This window comes from Chiloscyllium punctatum, chromosome 37 (assembly GCF_047496795.1).
Source record: "Chiloscyllium punctatum isolate Juve2018m chromosome 37, sChiPun1.3, whole genome shotgun sequence".
In the NCBI taxonomy this organism is placed as follows: Eukaryota; Metazoa; Chordata; class Chondrichthyes; order Orectolobiformes; family Hemiscylliidae; genus Chiloscyllium; species Chiloscyllium punctatum.
In genome coordinates, this window is record NC_092775.1 from 45,529,163 (window position 1) to 45,556,106 (window position 26,944).

A 26,944-nucleotide genomic window follows, 5' to 3' on the forward strand; every position below is an offset into this window, starting at 1 on the left:
TATGGCAAACCTTTATGAAATGCTACTTCATCCCCAACGTGATTAATCTGTTCAATTCTGGGCACCACACTTTAGAAATCAATAGTGTGATGCTGGAAAAGCGCAGTGGGTTAGGCAGCATCCGAGGAGCAGGAGAATTAACGTTTCGGGCATTAGTCCTTCATCAGGAACCCTGAGAAGGGATTATGCCCAGAAACGTTGATTTTCCTGCTCCTCGGATGCTGCCTGACCTGCTGTGCTTTTCCAGCATCACACTCTTGAATCTGATCTCCAGCATCTGCAGTTCTCACTTTCTCCTTTTTTTTTAACCACTCTTTAGAAAGTTTGCAAAAGCATTGGAATAAGTATAGGAAACAATTATGAGAATAATTCTGAGGATAAAAGACTTTTTATGCAGATAGATTAAAGAAACTAGCACTACTCTCCATGGAGGAGAACATTTTGACAGCTGATTTGACCAAAATTTTCAAAATCCTGAGGGGTCTAGACAAAATAAAAGAGAGAAAGAATTACCATTGACAGAAAGGTCAAAAAATAGAGGACAACATTTTAAGATGAATGGCAAAGAATCAAAAGTGACATGACCAACCTGTTGGTATTTGGAATTCACTGCCTGAGGCTTTGGTAAAGGTAGATTCATTTATGACTTTCAAAAAGCAACTGGATCAGTATTTAACAATAAAATATTCGTAGTTCTACAAGGATAAGAAGAGAAGTGGAAATAGCTGAGTTTCTATTTCAGAATTACAATTTATATGAAGGGCTAAATGCCACTCTTCTGTGTTGCAGTATAAAAGTTATTTACTGATAATCTCCCCTTAGTAGTGCTACCCCAAGGTTTAATAACCATCCAAAGAAATATAAGTTTCTATTTTAAGGGTACTTGGCATGATACTCTTTAGATGTTTTTTTGAATTGGTTGGAGTTAAACAAAGGATTGTTAGTAAAGGCCAATTAGATACTCTCCTTCAACCTTCTCTGCTGCAAAGAAAAAAAACCAAGCTTATTTAGTCTCGCTTCATAGCTAAGATACTCCATCCCAGGCAACATCCTGGTGAATTTCCTCTGCAATCCCTCCAATGCAAGCACATTCTTCCTGTAGTATGGTGACCAGAACTGCACATAGCACTTCAGCTGTGGCCTAACCAAAGTTCTGTACAGCTCCAACATGACTCCCTGCTCTTATAATCTATGTCACAAGTAATAAAGGTAGGTGACCCTTATGCCTTCTATAACTAAATTATCCTGCCACCATCAGGGATCTGAGGACACGCATCCTGAGATCCTTCTGTTCCTATGAGCTTCCTAAAGTCTTGCCATTCACTGAGTAGTCCCTTATCTACTTCCTTCTTCTAAAGTGCATCACCTCACATTTATCAGGGTTAAATTAAATCTGCCATGAGCTGTCCATCTGAACAATGTGTTTATAACCTCCTGTAACCTTATACTTTCCTGTTCACTGTCAACATCAAGCCAATCTTTGTGTCATCTGCAAACTCATCATGACCCCTTTCCCACCCACATTCTCAGCTGCATCATTTATAATACCACATTTATAATAAGGGACCCAGTGCTGATCGCTGTGGTATGCCAGACACACCGAGCCCCAGACACACAAACAGTTTAATTCAAGACCATTACATATAAACAACTATACTGGCCCAGAATTTTCTGGAATATTGACATTGTAAAATCTGCTTTATGTCTGAAAAGAAAGAAATTAAGGCAAAAATATTTAAGACATTTCTTCAGACATGCATGCCATTCTGTTGTTGTTCTTACTGAAATGATAAAATAGTGAAAATATTATAAATTTCCTAAATTATGCTGAATTATTTCACTGATACCATGGTAAATGTCAAATAGTGCTGCTGGTGACTGATTGATGCCTGTGGAGGGCACTGATGCATAGAACCATCAGCTGTTCAATTTATCATTTTTCACACAAAATTGTAGGAAATTGCTATTGTACCTGCTGGTAGCATGGTAAGTTAGTCACCATTTTATTATTGGTTTATATCTTAATAAATAAGTTCAAAATTTGCCTTCTGGCTTTAATATTTAAAATCTGATCTCAATGTCAAGAAGAAAAGACTTGATTTTCCCTTTCAAGTTTAAATGGCTAAATGAGAATAATCAAGGCAAGTACCATATTTTCAGAGATCAGCAACCCCTCACCACAATAACTTGTATCCTTCTTAAAATGAGTGAAGAGGCTACTGACTCTGACAGGCCCTGCAGCTAAAATGGCAATCAGATGTGATAATTGAAATTTCATATCTGTTTACAGATGTAAAAATATATTTACAATAATGTGCTCTTGAAGACTTTTTTAACCCTCTGACTAGGTCTAGATACAGTCCCATGTCCACAGCTAGAGTGCAGGAAGCCTATTTGTAGTGGACCTCGTTAGCTGGCTGATTTGGGTGGATAATCAGAAGCATTGTGGATGATCAATATAGCTAGTGGGTCCAGACAAGTTGAGAGTGTTATTGTCCAAATATAGGCTCACTCTGCAAGTCCTAAAAAGTTAGGGATCACACACAAAAAGTGCAGGTGGAGAGGCCTGGCAACTCTGAAGTGCCCTGAGTGGAAACTTGCAGGTGGCCTGTGTGTGGTTGCTCCTCCGTGTGACTGCCTGCTGCAAAGTTGTGTCCGCTTGGAAGGAAAAGGCACCCAGGAGTGAATTTGAATTCCCTCATTCCTCTCTTGCTTTGCCACTGGTGCTAAGTTCCAACAGCTAGAATGATGGAGTGCAGGTCTGGGTGCATTTCACAGAATCCCTACAATGTGGAAGCAGCCATTCGGCCCATCTAATCCACACTAACTGTCCAAAGAACATCCCAACCAGACCCATCCCCTACCCTTGTATACCTGCATTTCCCATGGCTAGTCCATCTAGCCTATAGGACAATTTAGCCTGGCCAATCCACCTTAGCTGCACCTTTTTGGACTGTGGGAGAAAACCAGAGCGCCCAGAGGAAACCCACGCAGACACAGGGAGAATGTGCAAACTCCACAAAGACAGTCGCCAGAGGCTGAAGTCGAACCCAGATCCTTGGTGCTGTGAAACAGCAGTGCTAACCACCGACCTACTGTACCACCCCTAAGCCACTGTGTGTTTTGCTGGACCTGACTCTCCATGACAGGCACCAAACTGTTCATGGGGATAGCCAAACATTCACATGCTGGAGCAACACAGTACTGGTAATGTTGGTAAACTTATTCAACTTTCGTCTAAATTAATGGAGTGTCTCTGCCGTACCTGCCTGCTGCCCCTGTGATTTTCTGTACATTTGAGTAAAGTCATTATTGGCTGCCACAGTGGGGTTATCTTCTGTCTGGCACTGAACAGGTGCTTTGTCTCCTGCCGCCCTTTGTGTGCCAGTGATCTTGGGATTTTCATCTTTGAACAGCTGCAGTGATGTGCTCACAAGATTGTGATTCTGAGTCTAAGCTAGAAAGAGAACATACTGAGGTGAGGGTGCAGGTGAAGGGGTCTCATCTGTGCATCTTCTGTGGTTTCTTCCACAGATGGTGTAGGAGAAGCTGATGGTCTGAAGACGCGTCCTCCTCGCGGCGGCTGCTGTCTGGGTGCTATTGGTCCTGCAAAAGAGAAATAGGGGTAGAAACTTGAGCATCTTAAGATTAAGCTAACACCAGCGTTAATAGAACAGCAATGTAGCATAACAAAATGAATCCTACCAGGGCATCTCAGGAGGTGTCAGCCTCACCACGAGCAATCTCTGTTCTTTCAGGAATTCTTGAGGATCATGGAGAGGGTGCCAAGGAGTTGAATATTGGACACATCACCACCCACCTTTCACCTGCTGGCTCACTGACATGTTTTCTCTTGCAAAGAGACAAAAGACAGGATTGAGTGAGATGAAAGTGAATGGAAGATCTGTTAGTGGGGCTACAGGATGAACAGAGATAATGAGTTGTTCTGAATGAGTGAGCAGGACAAGCAGGGCTAGTAGTTTATGAGGCTGGGATCAGTGAGAGTGGTGGAGTGGAGATACTGCATGAAATAGTGCGAGCTGTAACCATTCGCCTTGGTGATGTTACTGCACAGTGGCAGAGTTTGTGGGTATGAGGAAGCAGAGAGAAAGTAGTGGCACGTACCTTTGTGGAGTGCAGAGGTTCATTAACTTCCTAGAGCATTGCTGTGTGTTTCTTATGGCCTGGGAAATGTCACTGACCCAGGTTGCTATCTGGGTCCAGGCTGACTGTGTCTAATGCCATGGCCTTGATGGTTAACAGGAGAGAGTATGGCCCTGTTCTCCACCGACCAATGTGCCAGCAAATCAGGTCCCTTACTTTGAGTAAAGTGCCAACTTCCCTTTCTGTAACATCTTGTTCACAAAAATCATGGAATAGTTAGCTAAGGGCAATTCCTGGCTAGCAACATTTGAAGTGATGAATTGGAATTTAAATATGAGGCATTTAGTGTGAACATAAATGGCACAAGTCCTGGCAGCTGTGCGCACCTCTGCCTCTACTGTCACATGATTGAATGGGAAGGGTGCCAAAGAGCATACAAACATAGTTAATAGTGAGCAGCAGAAGCTTGCAAAAATTACCAGGGCCATGGTGGAAAATTTGGCCCAATGTTACTATATATAGTTACTTTTGATTCTTTCACTAAGTAGAAGAGAAGGCTAATGGAAGTATTGCTGTTGATGTACATAAGGACTTTTTGAAAAGTATTTGATAAAGTACTATATAACAGACTTACCTGAGGAGTAGAAGCATATGGTATATTAAAGTCATGTAGTAAATCATTGGCTGAGGGACAGAGGAGGGAATATGCTGAACAGATTTTTTTGGACTTCTTATTATATAAAACTGAACTGGACTTAGCTACAGAATCAGCATGAATGTTTGAGGGTGATTTAAAATCTGTAATAAATAGTGCGAAAGGTGGTAGCAGATTTCACAAGATCAAAGAACTGGATTTAAATTTATCCAACTGTGCTGGAGGACTGGAGGTTGCCTAATGTTGTGCCTTCAATAAGAAAGGCTGTAAGGAGAAACCTGGAAACTATAGACCAGTGAGTCTGACATCAGTAGTGGGTAAGTTGGTGATGGGATTCTGAGAGTTACGATTTACAGGCATTTGGAGAGGCAAGAACTAATTAGGGGTAGTCAGCGTGGCTTTGCGAGTGGGAAGTCTTGTCTCACAAACAGGACTTCAGTTTTTTGAGGATGTAACGAAAAAGATTGATGAGGGCAGAGCAGTAGACATTGTCTACATGGACCTTAGTAAAGCCTTTGACAAGATTCCACACAGTAGACTGATTAATAAAGTTCAATCACATTGGATTCAGGGAGAGCCTGCCAATTGAATACAAAATTGGCTTGATTGTAAGAGACAGAGGGTGGAGGTGGAGGGATGTTTTTCAGACTGGAGGCCTGTGACCAATGGTGTTCTGCAGAGATCCACTGTAGTTTGCAATTTATATAAATGATTTGGATGAGAATTTAGAGGCATGGTTAGTAAGTTTAAGGATGACACAAAATTGGTGGTATAGTCAACATTGAAGAAAATTATCTAAGATTACAAAGGGATTTGAATATTTGGATCAATGGGCTGAGGAGTGGCAGATGGAGGTTAATTTGGATAAATACAAGGTTATTGCATCTTGGTAAAACAAAGAAGGCAGGACTTATATAGTTATTGGTACGGCCTTGGGTAGTGTTTTTGAACAGAGAGACCAAGGGGTTCAGGTATATTGTTCTTTGCAAATTGCATCACAGGTAGACAGAATAGGTAAGAATGCATTTAAATGCTTACCTTCGTTACTCAGACTATTGAGGATAGGAGTTGGGATGTCATATTGAAATTGTACAAGATGTTGATGAGGCCATCTGTGGAGTATTGTGTACAGTGCTGGTCACCCTGCTATAGGAAGGATTTTATTAAATTGGAAAGGGTTCAAAAATGATTTACCAGGACGTTGCTGGGACTGCATGGATTATAAGGAGAGGCTCGAGGTTAAGGATGACCTTATAGAGGTTTGTAAAAACCTAAGGGGCATATATAATTTGAGCAGCTAAGGCCTTTCCCTTGTGTGTGGGGGAGGATTTCAAAATAGGGAGCATATTTTCAAGGTGAGAGGAAAAAGATTTAAAAGAGGCCTCAGGGCAATGTTTTCACTCAGACAGTGGTTCATATGTGGAATGAACTGCCAGAGGAAATGGTAGATAAAAGTACAGTTACAACATTTAAAAGACATTTGGACTGGTACATGGATTGGAAAGAATTAAAAGGATATGAGCCAAAATGGGGCTAGCTTAGTTTGGGAAACTTGGTTGGCATGGATGGGTTCGACTGAAGGATCTGCTTCCATGCTGTACGACACTTTTACTCTAAATGACAGGAAAGAATAGTCATGGATGGGTTTCAGCAGTTTCAATGGATTTCTTAGTGAGAATAAATAAATAGATAAATGTTTTAAATTGTTACAATCATGCTCATGATTACAATAGGCTTGGCTATTGTAGGCTAGCCACTATAAATACCGGAGAAAACAGCACAGAAGCGCTTCACAGGAGGCTCCCAAGCACTGAGGATGTCACCTAGACAGGGGACAAAACGTTTGCAAGACAAATTCCCAGCTCGGCGAACAGAATCACAACACAGGCTTGGCTAATTTAAGACATAAAAATTGCATTGTTTAGTAGGTATACAACTCTGAAGGTCATTCTGTGATAATGCACACTTCATTAATGTGAATTTGGTATAACATGATTTAAGAACTGGGGACATTGTTTCTAAACAGCAAACTTTTAAAGCGTGTATTGATTATAATGCAATTCTGGCCCCATTATTTTAAATCATGCTGCTATTACCCAATTTTCTAATAACACAGAATTGTATGAGAATGGAGCTATTGTGTTATAGTAGAACCGACTGTATTGAGAGATGAATCCTTATACCAGAAGCCCTTTATCATTCATTACAATTATTATTTAACCTAAGCATTATGAGGTGTACATTTTTTCAATGTTTTGCCTTATATAAGAATTTGTTGAGTCATATAGTTTTGTCATTATTCTGATTTCTTTCATACATCTTGATCATAGATAAATATATCAATTCAGGCGCATGTTCCCCAAGTTGATTCATCTAATTTGCTAGTTTCAGATGCTAAATGCACCATGAACATTCTTGGAACTCACTGTTCTTCAGTGAAAATAGTGAGAAAATCACCATCAGCTATTTCCTATAATCTAACTTTACTTCTTTGGCTAATAGCCTGATACATTGATAGTTTGTTATGCATATTAAATGATAATGGGAAAGAAACAATATATTATAAAGTCCATAGGTTAGCTTTTGCTTCATAATCAATTGGTATATTATCAGCAGGTGAATCCAGTCTATTTCAGATAACTTTGGTAACACTTCCAATATCCAGGCCTCGATGCATTATACTGTGATGTGGTAAACTCATCGCTTCAAGTGACTATTTGCTTTGGTTTTACATGGCCGACTGCTACATTCTTCAATTGATAACTTGTGGCAATGCAAAATAGCACAACCTTTGGTTAAAATGTAAATAAATTGTAAATAAAGGTGTAGACTGACAAATTCCAGGAAAGGTTATTTTCATACCAGTCTGCCTGCCTGCCCATGAGCCATCTTACCCTGTTAGATTGCCTCATGGATGTCTGCAAGGAGTGAAGTTGTGCTACAATTTCCTGTATCTCAGTTCTTAGTGCAGCTGGGTCAATTTTATAGCACCCTGCAACTGTATTTGTAGAGAGGGGACGCATAAAGTTAAACAGATATCTTCCTGCCATTTCCAATCTGTCGCCTATAGTAGAGAGGGAGGATGGGTAAAGTATCAAACAGTCTACCTGTTCTTAGGCCTATTGAGCCCTTAACTGTCCAATTCATGGCAACTCAAGAATCACATTTTGCTTCTGCCACAATAATATCAGGCTGAGGAAAATGGAAAAATGGCAGGCAAGCTGATAGGTTTCATTGCAGGTAAAGGTAGACAGTTGTGTTTTTACCTCCAATTTTATCTGTTTACAAACAAGTTAAGTAAGTTGGAAGCCTATGAGGTCTCAGACTCCAAATTAGAGTTGGGTACATTATCAGAGAGCTCTAGATGCTAGGTCACTGCCCATTAGAAGTTAAAACTGTTCAGGCAGTTATTGCATAAGTATTACAACAGGACTTGGAATCTCTTCTGGTGTAGAAGTGACCTGTAAAAGAAGGATGGATTGCACCTGAATTCGAAGGGGCCTAATATGCTGGCAGGGAGATTTGCTAGAGCTGCTTGGGAGGATTTAAACTAGCAAGGTGTGGGGGTGGGACCCAGGGAGATCGTGAGGAAAGAGATCAATCTGAGACTGGTACAGTTGGAAAAAGGAGTGAGTCAAACAGTCAGGGCAGGCAGGAGCAAAGCAGAGAATAAGGCAGAACTTATAAATTAAAATGCATTTACTTCAATGCAAGAGGCCCAACAGGGAAGACCGATTAACTCAGCGCATGGTTAGAAACATGAGTCTGGGATATCATTGCTCAGGGATAGACAGGACTAGCAGGATAAAATTGCTACAGGAAGGATAGAAAGGAGGGCAAAAGAGGAGGGGGAGTGATGCTGTACTTAGGGAGGATATTCTCAGAAATACGTCCAGGGAAGCTATTTGGATGGAACTGACAAATAAGAAAGGGATGATCACCTTATTGGGATTGTATTATATACCCCCGAATAGTCAACAGGAAATTGAAAAACAAATTTGTAAGGAGATCTCAGCTACCTGTAAGAATAACAGGGTGGTTATGGTAGGGGATTTTAACTTTCCAAACATAGACTGGGACTGCCATAGTGTTAAGGATTTAGATGGAGAGGAATTTGTTAAGTGTATACAAGAAAATTTTCTGATTCAGTATGTGGATGTACCTACTAGAGAAGGTGCAAAACTTGACCTATTCTTGGGAAATAAGGCAAGGCAGGCGACTGAGGTGTCAGGGCGGAAGCACTTTGGGACCAGCGACCATAATTCTATTAGTTTTAAAATAGTGATGGAAAAGAATGGACCAGAACTAAAAGTCAAAGTTCTAAATTGGAAGAAGGCTAATGTTGACAGTATTAGGCAAGAACTTTCAAAAGCTGATTGGGGCCAGATGTTCTCAGGTAAAGGGAGAGCTGGAAAATGGGAAGCCTTCAGAAATGAGATAATAAGAATCCAGAGACAGTATATTCCTGTTAGAGTGAAAGGCAAGGCTGGGAGGTGTAGGGAATACTGGATGAAGAGAGAAATTGAGGAATTAGTTAAGAAAAAGGAAGCATGTGTCAGGTATAGATAGGAGCGATTGATGAATCCTTAGAACAGTATACAGGCAGTAGGAGTATACTTAAAAGGGAAATCAGGAAGGCAAACAGGTGACATGAGAGAGCTTTGGCAAATAGGGTTAAGGAGAATCCAAAAGGTTCTTACAGATACATTAAGGACAAAAGGGTAACTAGGGACAGAATAGGGCCCCTCAAAACGACCTTTGTGTGAAGCCGCAGGAGATGGGGAGATACTAAATGAGTATTTTGCATCAGTGTTTACTGTGGGGAAGGACATGGAAGATATAGAATATGGGGAAATAGATGGTCACATCTTAAAAAATGTCCACATTACACAGGATGAAGTGTTGGATGTCTTGAAATATATAAAGGTGGATAAATTACCTGGACCTGATCAGGTGTACCCTCGAATTCTGTGGGAAGCTAAGAAAGTGAGTTATTTGTATCATCTTGCTGATGATACTTGCTGAGTTATTTGTATCATCAATAGTCACAGTGAGGTGCCGGAAGACGGGAAGTTGGCTAATGTAGAACCACTATTTAAGAAAGGTGGTAAGGACAAACCAGGGAACTATAGACTGGTGAGCCTGACGTCGGTGGTGGGCAAGTTGTTGGAGGGATTCTTAAGGGACATGATGTACATGTATTTGGAAAGGCAAGTATTGATTAGGGGTAGTCAACATGGCTTTGTGGGAAATCATGTCTCAGAAACTTGAGTTTTTTGAAGTAACAAAGAGGATTGATGAGGGCAGAGCAGTGGACGTGATCATACGGACTTCAGTATGGCGTTCAATAACGTTCCCCAAGGGGAGACTGGTTAGCAAGGTTAGATCTCATGGAATACAGGGAGAACTAGCCGTTTGGATACAGAACTGGCTTGAAGGTAGAAGACAGAGTGGGTGGTGATGAAGGGTTGTTTTTCAGATTGGAGGCCTGTGACCAGCGGAGTGCCACAAGGATCGGTGCTGGGTCCACTACTTTTTGTCATTAATATAAATTATGTGGATGTGAACATTGGAGGTATAGGTAGTAAGTTTGCAGATAACACCAAAATTAGAGGTGTAGTGGACAGTGAAGAAGGTTACCTCGGATTACAATGGGATCTTGACCAGATGGGCCAATGGGTTGAGGAGTGACAGATTGAGTTTAATTCAGATAAATGTGAGGTGCTGCATTTTGGGAAAGCAAATCTTAGCAGGACTTCTACACTTATTGGTAAGGTCCTAGGGAGTGTTGCTGAACAAAGAGACCTTGGAGTTCAGGTACATAGCTCCTTGAAAGTGGAGTCGCAGGTAGATAGGATAGTGAAGAAGGCATTTGGTATGCTTTCCTTTATTGGTCAGAGTATTGAGTATAGGAATTGGGAGGTCGTGTTGTGGCTGTACAGGACATTTGTTAGGCCACTTTTGGAATATTGCATGCAATTCTGGTCTCCTTCCTGTCAGAAGGATTTGGAGGGATGTAGGCCAAGTCCTGGCAGATTAGTTTGGGATATCTGGTCAGCATGAACGAAGTGGATCGAAGGTTCTGTTTCCGTGCTGTACATCTCTATGACATCTATTACGTCCCACCATCCATTTTTGTTACGGTATGTCAGACTTCAACTATCTGGAGATCAGAAATTCCGAGCTAGTAAGTTTTAACTCTGAAATAAAAATTTCAGCTGTAGTTGAGTTTTTCAGCCATAGGGTGGTGGTCTTTTGCCAGTTTTAATGTTTAAATTAAAAATGCTATGAAAGCAATGTTGCATTATGTGGTATAATTAACAGCTGATTATTCTGAATGTAATTTCTGAAGAACTTTGCAGATCAGCAATGGCGCCTAGGTTTGTTTAATAAAGTCTTTTGAAGTGCATTAATCTTGGTTCTGTTTAGGAAATAGATGAATAGACCAGTCTGTCCCTTTAATCCTCTCCACTATTAAATGAAATAGAGGTTGTACTTAAAACCATATTCTGTTGATCACTGACTTAAGAACTTGAAACATAGTATACAACTTTACAAAGAAAATGTTTTACATTACAATATTTGAATTGCTTGTGTGTGACATTTGTTTTAGTATCATAAATAGGCTATTCAGTGAATGTTTTCCAAAAATTGCATTCCAAGTCGACAATGTGCCAGTCAAACATATCACTTGCCAATTGTTAAGTAGGCACTGGCAAACCTCCCAGAAACAGGTTGCTATCCAATTTTCCTCATAGTTAGTGGTTATGTAAAAGAACAAAGTGTCAAAGAATAGTTCTAAAATAATAAGTAGGTGCAAAATATTGTTTAAAAATGCATAGAAAATATATGAATTCATTTAGTAAATTAATACAATTTAATGCAAACATCATCTTTTTGACACCATGGCTCCATTACTGATTATTCCTTTTTAAATGAACTGCAGAATAGAGTTCCCAAAGTCTAACTGGGCATATTCTAGCTAATGCCTTCACATGACCTCCCACTTCAACTGCCCCTTTCTGATACTGCTATTTCTTTGGCGAACATGTCAATCATCACATAGAAGGACAAATCAATAAAACTTGTGACTGACACTGATCTCGTTGGTCTTAAATACATCAAAATGAAGCTTCAACATGACCACAGCATTCATTTCCGAGCCTACTTTGAGTTCTGAACAAGTACTAACTTACTTGAAACGTCAGCTCTCTTTTTCTCTGCCAGGCTTCTCAGGTTTTGTTTTTAATTTTAAATTTCCAACATTTGAATTATCCATTTGAATTATTCAGCCTGCCATCCCAAGTTTTAACTTATGAAAGTGTTTGGTCACCCTAGATCACATTGAACTATTTTACAGTCATGCTAAAACCATTTCCTACCCTGCTTGTCTGGGAAGATTGCAGTGTCCAGTAAGCTGACTCTATCTGCATTTAGAAGCTCAGCACCCCCTCACAAGTGTTGTCAGAGATGAAAAGATTCTTGTCCAGGCAATTAGCCTCACGTCACCTGGCCTTTGATTAAAGATTATTTCTGCCTTTAACTGAATATAACGTGTTTTGCTTTTGTCCCAATTCGCCCACAGGACATGAACTTCTGGAGCTGCACCTTTACCCTCTCAGAGTGAGGTGGGTCACCACCTTGTGACACCACTGTACCCTCCCTGGGGGGGGGGGGGGGAAGGTGACCCGGAAGAAAACCCGTCGGCAGTTACCATAGCGACGTTTGTTTGGGTTTCCTGAAAAACATGTTCCAAGCGTGAGCCGAGGTGCTGCCTCCTGCAAGTTCAGCTGCAAGGGTGAGTGTGATTGTTAACGCTGAGGAATGATGAGGGTTTTGCGGCAGAGGGGGATGCAGCGTGTCGCTGGGAAGAGGAGGGGAGACCAGGAGAGGGGTGGGAATCCAGATGGTAACCCGCTTCAGCCTGGCAGCTCCTTTGTAAAGGGTGATCAGGACACAGCCCCACAGGCCGAGCCCTCCCGCAGGGTTGGACTTGGCCGCATCATTATACAGCCCGATAGTACATTCAAACGGGGAAAAACGCCAGGAGAGAACACAAGTCAGTGATCACAACTGAGCACTTACATTTCTTTTCGATCATATTCTGATTACCATTTTCTGGGTCATACAACCTTTCAATATTGCTCTCTACATTCCCCAACAATGTCTTAGTATCAGGCGTTGTCTCAAACTAAATTACAATTCTGTTCCTCTGACTGTCTCTTTCTGGTTCCCTGTTTAGTTTTTATTATGTCCTGTTGTCTTCCCTTCCATTATTTTCGTTTCTTTATTTGTCATATTTTCTCGTTGTAATATCTGAATCACGCTGACCCCCTCTTGAGTTTTCCATAACATGAGTTGCTGGGGGAAAACTCAGCAGGTCAGGCAGCACTTGTGGAGAGAAAGTAAAGTTAAGCAAAGTAGGGTCCCCATCGCCATTGTATTCATCCAGATGTAGACCCAGATTTGTGATTGTACTGGGAAAGTGCTATCATGGCATAACAGCTCAGAGTAGGGGGCACAGGATAAAGATTCTGAAGAGCCTGATGGAAACTTTACAAACAACAATTACAAATGGTGAGCAGAACTGAGGTACGTGGAGTTGTGAGGAAAAGGACCCTTCAGTTGTGAGGGGTTGGGAAGCCTGGTGAGGTAGTCTTAACCTGTTGAGATTGTAGGTTGGAGTTGTCTGAAAATCCTTCTAGTTGCTGATGTTGAATTTCACATCGAGTTACATACTTCAGTTCAGTTGATTGCGTTTTCCTTTTGTTTTATATTAATTTATTCGCGAGAAGCCACTTGATCTGAGTTTATTGCATTTACTTATGAGAAGCAGTTGAACACATTTAATGTATTCACTTGCTTAGACCTCGTTTAATTGGTTAGTACCTGTACCTTAAAACCATGTGTATTGTAGAAGGATCCTATTTTAACAATCCTCTATCACATTTCGTTTGTTTACAATGGGAGCGCGACAGAAGAAATTCAGATGTTCAAAAAATTAGTTAAACGAAAATGTTTCACACTGCCACGTGTAGCACGGTAATGAGTAATACAGATGAGAATGTAAAATAAAATCAGTCTTTTCTACAGCTAACTAATTACATTTCAGGGTCGAACTACTGACAGGTTTTGATTCTGTTATTTTTAATTTATCTTTACAATTACTCTCCCCTTTTCAAACTGCAAAAGTTCAATATTGAATTGAGTAATGTACCAAAATAGTCACCTGTAAACTAAAACGACAAACAAATGTTGGAGTTATAGAGTCATAGAGATGTACAGCATGGAAACAGACCCTTCGGTCCATGCCGACCAGAAATCCCAACCCAATCTAGTCCCACCTGCCAGCACCCGGCCCATATCTCTCCAAACCCTACCTATTCATATACCCATCCACATGCCTCTTAAATATTGCAATTGTCTATTTATCCTATCCATGCCCCTCATAACTTTGTAAACCTCTATAAGGTCACCCCTCAGCCTCCGACGCTCCAGGGAAAACAGCCCCAGCCTGTTCAGCCTCTCCCTATAGCTCAAATCCTCCAACCCTGGCAACATCCTTGGAAATCTTTTCTGAACCCTTTCAAGTTTCATAACATCTTTCTGATAGGAAGGAGACCAGAATTGCACGCAATATTCTAACAGTGGCCTAACCAATGTCCTGTAACAGCTGCAACATGACCTCCCGACTCCTGTACTCAATACTCTGACCAATAAAGGAAAGCATATCAAACGCCTTTTCACTATCCTATCTACCTGCGACTCCACTTTCAAGGAGCTATGAATCTGCACTCCAAGGTCTCTTTGTTCAGCAACACTCCCTAGGACCTTACCATTAAGTGTTATAAGTCCTGCTAAGATTTGCTTTCTCAGAGTGCAGCACCTCGCCTTTATCTGAATTAAACTCCATCTGCCACTTCTCAGCGCATTGGCCCATCTGGTCAAGATCCTGTTGTAATCTGAGGGAACCCTCTTCGCTGTCCATTACACCTCCAATTTTGGTGTCATCTGCAAACTTACTAACTGTACCTCTCATGCTTGATCCAAATCATTTATGTAAATGACAAAAAGTAGAGGACCCAGCACTGATCCTTGTGGCATTCCACTGGTCACAGGCCTCCAGTCTGAAAAACAACCCTCTACCACCACCCTCTGTCTTCTACTTTTGAGCCAGTTCTGTATCCAAATGGCTAGTTCTCCCTGTATTCCACGAGATCTAACGTTGCATATCAGTCTCCCAAGAGGAACCTTGTCGAACACCTTACTGAAGTCCATATAAATCATATCTACTGCTTTGCCCTCATCAATCTTCTTTGTTACTTCTTCAAAAATCTCAATCAAGTTTGTGAGACATGATTTCCCACGCACAAAGCCATGTTGACTAACCCTAATCAGTCCTTGCCTTTCCAAATACATGTAAATCCTGTCCCTCAGGATTCCCTCCAACAACGTGCCCACCACTGACGTCAGGCTCACGGCCTATAGTTCCCTGGCTTGTTTTTACCGCCCTTCTTAAACAGTGGCACCATGCTTGCCAACCTCCAGTCTTCCGGCACCTCACCTGTGACTATCGATGATTCAAATATCTCAGCAAGAAGCCCAGCAATCACTTCTCCAGCTTCCCACAGAGTTTTTGGGTACACCTGATCAGGTCCTGGGAATTTATCCACCTTTAACCGTTTAAAGACATCCAGCACTTCCTCCTCTATAATCTGGACATTTTGCAAGATGTCACCATCTATTTCCCTACAGTCTTTTTCTTGCATATCCTTTTCCACAGTAAATACTAATCCAAAATATTCATTTAGTATCTCCCCCATTTTCTGTGGCTCCACACAAAGGCCGCCTTGCTGATCTTTGAGGGCCCCTATTCTCTCCCTAGTTACCTTTTTGTCCTTAATATATTTGTAAAAACCCTTTGGATTCTCCTTAATTCTATTTGCCAAAGCTATCTCATGTCCCCCTTTTGCCCTCCTGATTTCCCTCTTAAGTATACTCCTATTTCATTCATACTCTTCTAAGGATTTACTCGATCTATCCTGTCTATACCTGACATATGCTTCCTTCTTTTTCTTAACCAAACCCTCAATTTCTTTAGTCATCCAGCATTCTCTGTACCTACCAGCCTTCCCTTTCACCCTGACAGGAGTTCTGATACAAAAACAGAAACTGCTGCAGAAATTGCAAAAACAAATTGCTGGAGAAACTCAGCAGGTCTAGTAACATCTGTAGAGAGAAAGCAGAGTTAACGTCAGGTCCAATGACCCCTCTCCAGAACTGAAACCTGCCGAGTTTCTCCAGCCATTTTTTTTTGCAATTTCTGCAGCAATTTGTTGAAGGGTCTTTGGACTCGATGTTAACTCTGCTTTCTCTCAACAGATGTTGCTGGACCTGCTGAGTTTCTCCAAGAGTTTGTTTTTTTTGTAACTGCTTAGCAGAATTGGGTTTAAAGACATTTTATTTTTAAAAAAATATTAAGGTCACACTTTGTAACTGATATTTTTGACATGAAGTTACTGTTGCAAAATTGAAAATATGGGAGCCAGTTTGTGTCCAACAAGCTCCCAACAGCAGGTTATCTATTTTTTGTGATGTTTGTAGAATTGTCTAATATACTGAGGATATCTCCATTTCTCTTCTTCAAAATAGTGCCACCTGAGAGGACAGACAGGTCCTTTATCTAATATTTCATCTGGAAAATAAAATGTTGGTAGCATCATACTGAGGGAATGTTGCACTAAAATTTTAGTTTTGACTTTTGTGCTTACATCTCGGAGTGTCTTGGCCCATATACTTGTGACTCAGGTGAAAATGCTACTGATGTGGCCATGGCTGAAAGAATAAACTTTGGACAATTTTCACCTGCTCAGGTGAAAAGCAGTTGAAATTTTCTACTTCATTCCTGTCAAAGCACAGTTTTAACATTGTTTGTTGATGACAGATTAGACTAAATACAGACCGCAGCAGGATCATCATTTAAGAAGTGCATGTCGGTGTCATATGATGTAAATCTGGTCCCAAACAAAATCTAACTGTCACTTGTCATAGGTCTGCACATAGGGAAACAATTACCTGCAACAAAGAAAGTAAAATACTTATTGGATATGGAACCAAAAGCAGCAAAAGTGCTATCCCAAACTCCTGGCAAGACCTCTCCTAATTGTACTTGCTGCCTCTGCCTGACCTCACTTGCATTGTCTTCGATGTGAGCAATTCTGTGCATTTTTCTCTTGAGGATTTCACCATGATAGCATCCAGTTAATTCTGCTTATTCCACTTCTGTATGCCAGACAGAACAAAGATGAAGGCTCAAGTGACTGGAGTTATTTTAGATATATAAAAAAATGGTCTTAGTTGTAGGGGAGAATCTTTACAACTGTGTGGCAATGTTGCAGGATGATTTCAGGGCAATATCCTTGATGTAACCATTTTCAACTTAAATAACTTGAGTTCTGTCAGAAAGCCAGTGTGGAACTGTTTGCTGACAATCAGCTTTCTTCACCACTTCTCCAAAATTATAATGGTCTATGTTACCTTACAGACCATGTCTGGGTAATATTCAAGGTGGGCTGACAAGTAACTTAATATTTTCCCCATATAGGTTCCAGACAATGATCATCTCCATAATAAGACCCAAATCTTTCTGCCTGACCTTCAGGGAGTGACATCATTATCACCAAATTTCGCCACTATCAACATTCATTGAATAGCAGCCATATTAACACTTTAGCTACAAAAGCAAGGAAAAAGCTTGCTACAGTTCGACTAGTGACACTCAACCAATGTAAAACACAAATCAGAATTGTGATGGAATACCCACGTTTGCCTCATTGAGTAAACACTCAACAAGTCAAGGAACAAAATGTCAGTACAATTAGTGCCCTTGCCATTGAATTCAGTTCCAATTCTACTGTGCCCATACTCTCCAGGATGTATTGCCATAAGATTACTTCAAACATACTCCCTAGCTCCACGATTTACTCCTCAAAGGACACAGGAACAGCAATGTTGTGAATATGCCTTCAGAGAATCATACAGCATGGAAACAAATCCTTCGATCCAACTAGTGCATGTAGACCATATTCCTAAATTAAATGAGTCCCACTTGCCTACATTTAGCCCATATTCCTCCAAACCTTTCCTATTTGTGTATTTATCCAAATGTCTTTTAAATATTGTAACTGCATCTATCACTTCCTCTGGCAGTTCATTTTCACATATGAGACATTCTGTACTTTAAAAAAAGAAGTAGCTTCTCATCTCCCTTTTAAAACTATTTCCTCTCACCTTATGGCACTGTACCTTTCAAGATCGGAGACAGTTACAGAGAGTGGTGAACTCGGCCCGGACAAGCACAAAGGCCAACCTCCCATCGATAGAATCCATCTCCCAGGCCCGCTGTCAAGGAAAGGTCACCAGCATTCTCAAAGATCCTTTCCACCCTGGCAAAAGTTTTCTACAACCTCTACCATCGGGGAGAAGGTACAGAAGCCTGAACACATGTATCAGCCGGTTTTGAAACAGTTTCTACCCTACTGTTGTTAGAATACTGAATGAACTCACAAACTCTTTAACATTTGCCTGGCTCTGTGTTTTTGTTTTTAGAGTCATAGAGATGTACAGCATGAAAACTGACCCTTCGGTCCATGCCGACCAGATATCCCAACCCAATCTAGTCCCACCTGCCAGCACCTGGCCCATATCCCTCCAAACCCTTCCTATTCATGTACCCATCCACATGCCTCTTAAATGTTGTTTTGTACCAGCCTCCACCACATCCTCTGGCAGCTCATTCCATACACGTACCACCCTCTGCGTGAAAAAGTTGCCCCTTAGGTCTCTTTTATATCTTTCCCCTCTCACCCTAAACCTATGCCCTCTAGTTCTGGACTCCCTGACCCCAGGGAAAAGACTTTGTCCATTTATCCTACCCATGCCCCTCATAACTTTGTAAACCTCTATAAGGTCACCCCTCAGCCTCCAGCGCTCCAGGGAAAACAGCCCCAGCCTGTTCAGCCTCTCCCTGTAGCTCAGATCCTTCAACCCTGGCAACATCCTTGGAAATCTTTTCTGAACCTTTTCAAGTTTCACAACATCTTTCTGATAGGAAGGAGACCAGAATTGCACACAATATTCCAACAGTGGCCTAACCAATGTCCTGTACAGCCGCAACATGACCTCTCAGCTCCTGGACTCAATACTCTGACAATAAAGGATAGCATACCAAATGCTTTCTTCACTATCCTAAACACCTGCGACTCCACTTTCAAGGAGCTATAAACCTGCACTGCCGCTGTTTACCTATTATTTACTTATCTATGCTACTTAACTATGCGATCTGCCTCCACTGCTCTCAAGACAAGCTTTTCACTGTGCCTCAGTACACATGACAATAAATGCAATTCAATTCATTATGCCCCCTAGTTATGAACTCCTCCACCTTAGGGAAAAGACCCTTACTATTCACCTTATCTATGCCCATCATGATGTTGTAAACCTCTATGAGGTCAACCATTAACCTCCTATGCTCCAGTGGAAAAAGTCCCAGCCTATCCAGCCTTTGTTATATTATAACTCAAACCTTGCATTTCTGGCAACATCCTGGTAAATCTTTCCAATTTAATAATGACCTTCCTATAGCAGTACTCCAGATGAGGCCTCACCAATGTCCTATATAGCTTCAACATAACGACCCAACTCCTATACACAAGGATCTGATCAATGAAGGCAAGCATGCTAAATGCCTTCTTAACCACCCTATCAACCTGTCACGCAAATTTTAAAGAACTATGTACCTGAACCCTTAGGTCTCCTTGTTCTACAACACCACCTAGGTCCCTATCATTAATTGTATAAGTCCTGCCCTTGTTTGTTCTATCAAAATGCAAGAATTATAGAGATATATAGCACATAAACAGACCCTTCAGCCCAACTCTTCCATTCTGACTAGATATCCTAAATTAATTCAAGATGGCGGATAGGAAAAGATTATGGCTGTAAGAGCTGCTCCTCTTTTGAGGTATTTTAGGTATTGGAGGCAATTTCCTCGAATTCCAGGAGCAGCAATTACTGTTTTATATGCTGTTTCATTGTTTTGGAACTTTGGGGGAAAAGAATCAAAACAAACGGCATTTTTAAAAGGGAGAAGGACAGAAAGTAGGCAGCACATGGTCAGTGAAGGAGAGAGACGGAGAAAGAAACTTTCACTGCTAACTGACACAGCAGCGAACCTGTGCAGTTACTGCCTTTACTGTTTGAATTCATGTATCTCTGGACATTGGAGTGTGTCTAGGAAAACTTAACAAACAGCAAAATTCACAACTGATCTTGGAGGAACCTGTGTAGGACAGCTCACAGCACAGGAATATTCTTTAACATGTAGCTTTGCTGTAAATCTACAGTAGTGAGTAGAGTGGGTTCTTTCTTGTTTATATGTTTTATTGAAATCTGTCTTTTGATTAAATTTTAAAAATATAAACCGTAAGTACTAAGTTAGGCCGGAGCACTTGTTTTTTAGAGCAAAACGACGGCGTTATTTTCTGGGTCTGTAGATTGTGAAGGACCAAAGATGGCCTTTACTAGAGTGATATGCTCTTCCTGTCAGATTTGGGAGTTCAGGGGGAGTTTACATGTTACTGAGGATTATGTCTGCAGGAAGTGTCTTTGGTTGCGAATCCTAAAAGATCGAATGGATCGGTTGAAACGACAGTTAGAGGCAAAGAGGAATTTACAAGAACCAGGAAGTGTGATGGATGGCTGTTATAGAAAGGGAGAAAAGCCGCAGATAGAAGCCAGGAAAGGTAGGAGAGGTTGGCAGGTAGTGCAGGATTCTCCTATGAGGTAAAAACAATGACTGCAGATGCTGGAAAGCAAATACTGGATTAGTGGTGCTGGAAGAGCACAGCAGTTCAGGCAGCATCCAACGAACAGCGAAATCGACGTTTCGGGCAGAAGCCCTTCATCATCTCTCCACGCTTCAGGCTCACTGCCTTTATTCCTGATGAAGGGCTTTTGCCCGAAACGTCGATTTCGCTGCTCGTTGGATGCTGCCTGAACTGCTGTGCTCTTCCAGCACCACTAATCCAGGACTCTCCTATGGCTATTCCCATTTCAAACAAGTATGCTGTTTTGGAAAATGTAGGGGGTGATGGACTCTCAGGAGAATATAGCACAAACAGCCAAGTTTCTGGTATCGAGACAGCCTCTAATGTAATGAAGGGTATGTCGGGTTCCAAGCAATCAATTGTGACAGGGGACTGTCTAGTCAGAGGCACAGATGTTTCTGCAGCTAGCAGTGAAAAATCAGAATGGTGTATTGCCTCCCTGATGCCAGGATCAACGATATCTGAGGGAGTGCAGAATGTTCTCAAAGGGGAGAGGGACAAACAGGAGGTCATTGGAACCAACAAATAGGAAAAGAAAAGGATGAGACTCTGAAGTGAGAATGTAGAAAGTTAGACAGGAATTTAAAAAGGAATTTTTGAGGGTAGTAATATCTGGATTTCTCCCAGTGCTACAAGCTAGTGAGGGGAGTAATAGGAGGATACAGCAGATGAATGTGTGGCTGAAGAGCTGGTGCATGGGAGAAAAGTTCACATTTTTGGATCATTGGAGTCTCTTCTGAGTAGAAGTGACCTGTACAAGAAGGATGGATTGCACGTGAATTGGAAGGGGACTAATATACTGGCAGGGAGATTTGCTCGAGCTGCTAGGAAGGATTTAAACTGGTGGGGTGGGTGGGGGATGAGGGGGGTGTTGGGGGGGGGGGGAGGGGGGGAGGGGATTGGTGGTGGGACCCAGGGAGCTTGTGAGGAAAGAGATCAATCTGAGACTGGATCAGTTGGAAAGGGGTGAGACAAACAGTTAGGGCGGGCAGGAGCAAAGCACAGAACAAGGTAGGACTGATAAATTAAACTGCATTTACTTCAATGCAAGAGGCCTAACAGGGAAGACTGATGAACTCAGGGCGTGGTTAGGAACATGGGTCTGGGATATAATAGCAATTCCAGAATCATGGCTCAGGAATGGACAGGACTGGCAGTTTAATGTTCTAGGATACAAATGCTACAGGAAGGATAGAAAAGGGTGCAAAAGAGGTGGGGGAGCAGTGTTTTTTTTAGTAAGGGATAGCATTACTGCTGTATTTAGAGAGGATGTTCCCAGAAATACATTCAGGGAAATTATTTGGGTGGAAATGAGAAATAAGAGAGGGATGATCACCTTATTGGGATTGTATTATATACCCCCGATTAGTCAGAGGGAAATTGAGAAGCAATCTTGTCAGGAGATTTCAGTTATTTGTAAGAATAATAGAATGGTGATGGTAGGAGATTTTAACTTTCCAAACATAGACTGGGACTACCATAGTGTTAAGGGGTTAGATGAAGAAGAATTTGTTAAATGTGTACAAGACAATTTTCTGATTCAGTATGTAGATGTTCCTACTAGAGAAGGTGCAAAACATGACCTACTCTTGGGAAATAAGGGAGGGCAGGTGTGTGAGGTGTCAGTGGGGGAGCACTTTGGGGCCAGCGACTATAATTCTATTAGCTTTAAAATAATTATGGAAAACGATAGACCAGATCTAAAAGTTGAAGTTCTAAATTGGAGGAAGGCTAATTTTGACATTATTAGGCAAGAACTTTCAAAAGCTGATTGGGGGCAGACGTTCACAGGTAAAGAGATGGCTGGAACATGGGAAGCCTTCAGAAATGAGATAATGAGAGTCCAGAGACAGTATATTCCTGTTAGGGTGAAAGGAAAGGCTGGTAGGTGTAGGGAATGCTGAATGACTAAAGAAATTGAGGGATTGGTTAAGAAAAAGAAGGAAGCATGTGTCAAGGTGCAGACAGGATAGATCAAGTGAATCCTTAGAGTATAAAGGCAGTAGAGTATACTTAAGAGGCAAATAAGGAGGGCAAAAAGGGGACATGAGGTAGCTTTGGCAAATGGAGTAAAGGAGAATCCAAAGAGTTTTTATAAATACATTAAGGACAAAAGGGTAACAAGGAAGAGAATAGGGCACCTTAAAAATCAGCAAGGTGGCCTGTATGTACCGCCGCAGGAGATAGGAGAGATACTAAATGAATATTTTGCATCAGTGTTTACTGTGGAAAAGAATATGGAGAAATAGATGGTGACATCTTGAAAAATGTCCATAATGCAGAGGAGGAGGTCCTGGATGTCTTGAAACACATAAAAATGGATAAATCACCAGGGCCTGATCAGGTGTACTCTAGAACTCTGTGGGAAACTAGGGAAGTGATGGCTTGGCCCCTTGATGAGATATTTGTATCATCAATAGTCACAGGTGAGCTGCCGGAAGACTGGAAGTTGGCTAATGTGGCACCACTTTTAAAGAAGGATGGTAAGGACATGCCAGGGAACGATAGACTGATGAGTCTGATATCGATAGTGAACAAGTTGGAGGGAGTTCTGAGGGACAGGATTTACATTTATGTGGAAAGGCAGGGACTGATTAGGGATAGTCAACAGGGCTTTGTGCATAGGAAATCATGTCTCACAAACTTGGTTGAGATCTTGAAGAAGTAACAAAGAGGATTAATGAGGGCAGAGTGATGGATGTGATCTTTTATGGACTTCAGTAATGCATTTGACAAGATTCCCTATGGGAGACTAATTAGCTAGGTTAGATGTCATTGAATACAAGGAAACATTTAGATAATAACTGGCTCGAAGGTAGAAGACAGAGGATGGTGGTGGAGGGTTGTTTTTCAGCTTGGAGGCCTGTGACCAATGGAGTGCACAAGGTTCGGTGCTGGGTCCACTCCTTTTTGTCATTTATATATAAATGCATGTGAACATAGGAAGTAAGTTTGCAGATGACACCAAAATTGGAGGTGTAGTGGACAGTGAAGAAGATTACCTCAGAGTACAATGGGATCTTGATTGGTTGGGCCAATGGGCTGAGTGGCAGATGGAGTTTAATTTAGAAACATGTGAGGTACTGCATTTTGGAAAAGCAAATTAGAACAGGACTTGCCAGAGGAAGTGGTGGAGGCTGGTTTAATTGCAGCATTTAAAAGGCATCTGGATGCATATATGAATAGGAAGAGTTTATAGGGACATGGGCCAACTGCTGACAAATGGAACTAGATTAGGTTAGGATATCTGATCGGCATGGGATGAGTTGGACCGAAGGGTCTATTTCCATGCTGTACATCTCAATGACTCGAGTCCCATTTGCCAGCACTTTGCTCATATCCCTCTAAACCCTTCCAGCGAATATACCCATCCAGATGCCTTTTAAATTTCATAATTATACCATTTTCCAACATTTCCTCTGGCAAGTCATTCCATATATGGACCACACTATGTATGAAAATGTTGCCCCTTAGGTCCTTTTTAAATGTTTCCCTTCTCACTGTAAACATATGCACTCTCGTTTTGGACTCCCCCACCTTGTCTACCATATTTACACCCCTCATGATGTTATAAACCTCTACGAGGTCACCCCATAGCCTCTGATGCTCCAGGGAAAACAGCCCCAGCCTATTCAGCCTCTGCCTATAGCTCAAACCCAACTCTGGCAACAGCCTTGTAAATCTTTTCTGAACCCTTTCAAGTTTCACAACATCCTTCCGATAGGAGGGAGACCAGATTTGTGTGCAATATTTCCAAAGGTGGGCTAACCAATGTCAAGTACAGCCACAACATGATCTCTCAAGTCCTATACTCCATGCTCTGACCAATAAAGGACAGCATATTTACCTGCAATTCCACTTCCAAAGAACTATGAACTTGTACCCTTACGTCTCTTTGGTCAGCCACACTTCCCAAGGCCTTACCATTCAGTGTATAATTCCTGCCCTGATTTGCCTTTCCAAAATGCAGCACCTCACATTTATCTAAATTAAACTCCATCTGCCACTCCTTAGCCTATTGGCCCATCTGATCAAGATCCCATTGTAATCCAAGGTAACCTTCTTCACTGTCCACTACACCCCCAATTTTGGTATCATTTGCAAACTTATTAACTATATGTCCTTTGTTCATATCCAAATCATTTATATAAATGATGACAAGTAGTGGACCCAGCACCGATCCTTGTGACACACCGGTGATCACAGGCTTCCAGTCTGAAAAGCAACCCTTCACCACCACCCTCTATCACCTACCCTCAAGCCAGTTTTATATCCAAATGGCTAGTTCTCCCTGTATTCCATGTGATCAAACCTAGCTAACCAGTCTGCAATGAGGAACCTTGTTGAATGCCTTACTGAAGTCCATGTAGATCATGTCCACCACTCTGCCCTCATCAATCCTTTGAGTTATGACTTCAAAACATTCCATCAAGTTAGTGATACATGTTTTCCCAAGCACAAAGCCATGTTAACTATCCCTAATTGGTCCTTGCCTTTCCGAATACATGTAAATCCTGTCTACCTCACATTTATCCAAACTGAACTCCATATGTCACTCCCCAGCCAATTCATCCAATTGATCAAGATCTCTATGAAATCTTAAATAACCTTCTTCACTTCTTACGAGTTTACTTCTGACTCATAAGTCACTTCAATTTACAATGAAAGCATATTCCTTCATTGTCACTGGGTTTGAAAGTCTGTAATTTCCTCCTAACATATTGCGGGTCCTTCAATAAGATAAACACTGTAATTGTTCAAGGACAGGACCCATGACGACTATTTAAAGAAACTATTACCCTTAAGAGATATCAGAGTATGAATCTAACACTAATGTTTTCGTTTTATTAATCTCAGCCTGTTATTACTTCTGTTATAATTATACTAAATTATCAATGTTATGAGAAGAAAATTCAATTTCAAGATACACTTGCAAGTATTTTCATCATGATCTGCCATTTCTTCTTAGCAATATTGTAATAACAAATATTTCATTCATTTATCATCAATTGAATCATACAATCATGTCTGATTGTATTCTCTAGAGATTGGTTAGATCAAAAGACCGTATGAGCAGGATTAGGTCATCCGGACTATCAAGTCTACTCTGCCATTCGATCATGGCTGAAATGTTTCTCAACCCATTCTCCTGCCTTCTCCCCATAACCTTTAATTCCCTGAGAATAATTTATGGAGAATTTATTAAAGTGCAAATAATTTTTAGGCTGATTCTCAAATAATAAATAAGAGGCACTTATCTATATAACTAAATAAAAGCCCTTTTCTGCAATACAATATCAACAATCACAGCAAGTCCTATATAATATTTATGTCCAATATCATTATTTCTATTTTAACTAAGGAACCATTAGTAACAGAAGTTTAAAAAACATTGAGCCAATTGCTTGGGCATATGTCCTCCCAGTTATAGTTCCTGAAAAAGCTGTTTCAGTTATGTTACAACATGAATAAAAAATTTAAGGCTAGTTTTCTCAAGTTCTATAATCATTACTGTCAAGGATATGTAAGGGTTCAATTTTTGCTCATGCAAACAACACAGCCTAGGGAACTCAGGGAATTTTAAATATGAATCGGTTCTGCCCCAAAGTATTTGTATTTGTGTCAGTGAATGTTGAATCAGTCGGAAAGATTACATCACACAGATCAGGCCCCACTCAGGTTTTTTAAAAATACTAAGAAACCAATACTACAATCAATGAAACTATATTAAATTGTTGAATATAGTATTAATGTCACTTTTATGTTTGTGACTTTTACAAGAAATTTGAACTATAATCGTACCAGCGTTGTTTTGGATGCAAATTCACACTTACGCACAAAGTGAACTTTTTTTTGATAAATTGTATAAATTCTATTCCAAATAATTCTGCCCATTTTACTTCCACAGAAATATGATAATGGGAAATAATGACTAATGAGTGGGCAGCCCAGACAACCATGTGAATTATGTATTTGTTAGTGAGAGAATAAATAGATGGTAACTGTAAATCAGCAGTGTTCAATACCCAATGCATTCATGGCAACAAGAATGTAGGAATAAGAGTGTCTGAAGCTGAGAAGTGATACGCTACAATCAAAAACCCAATTTCCAAATTTTCAGCTGACCCCAATTGTTGGGGTGGTGTGGTTAGTCAATACTCAGGAGAGCGTAGTAGTTGCTAGCAGCCAATAAACTTCCAGAATGTGCAAATGATTGTATATTAGTACATGTCGGTGGAAGGAAGAGGTCAGTCACTTATTGGTTAAAAGGTGAAAGTCTAGATGGGGTAGAGGAATA

The 26,944-nt window shown here is 40.9% G+C and overlaps 1 protein-coding gene and 1 long non-coding RNA gene across 3 annotated transcripts in view; one reads left to right on the forward strand and one right to left on the reverse strand.

The window, feature by feature from the left end:
* Positions 1 to 2,266: 2,266 nt before the first annotated feature.
* LOC140463070 (uncharacterized) lies at positions 2,267 to 12,447 on the reverse strand. The gene is made up of 3 exons (XR_011954601.1): positions 12,142 to 12,447; positions 3,706 to 3,852; positions 2,267 to 3,606 (listed from the first exon to the last, which is right to left on the reverse strand). It is a non-coding gene; the product is annotated as an uncharacterized lncRNA (long non-coding RNA).
* A 19-nt stretch (positions 12,448 to 12,466) lies between these two features.
* The window catches only part of LOC140463072 (protein LKAAEAR1-like), a 50,317-nt gene continuing 35,839 nt past the window's right edge, over positions 12,467 to 26,944 (forward strand). Inside the window, exon 1 of one of the 2 annotated variants that reach the window (XM_072556743.1) lies at positions 12,467 to 12,557. The gene's annotated coding sequence lies outside the window, so the exon portion shown is untranslated. Of the gene's footprint in view, positions 12,558 to 18,072; positions 18,245 to 26,944 lie in introns of those variants that run through there. The other variant, XM_072556744.1, reaches the window with a different exon arrangement.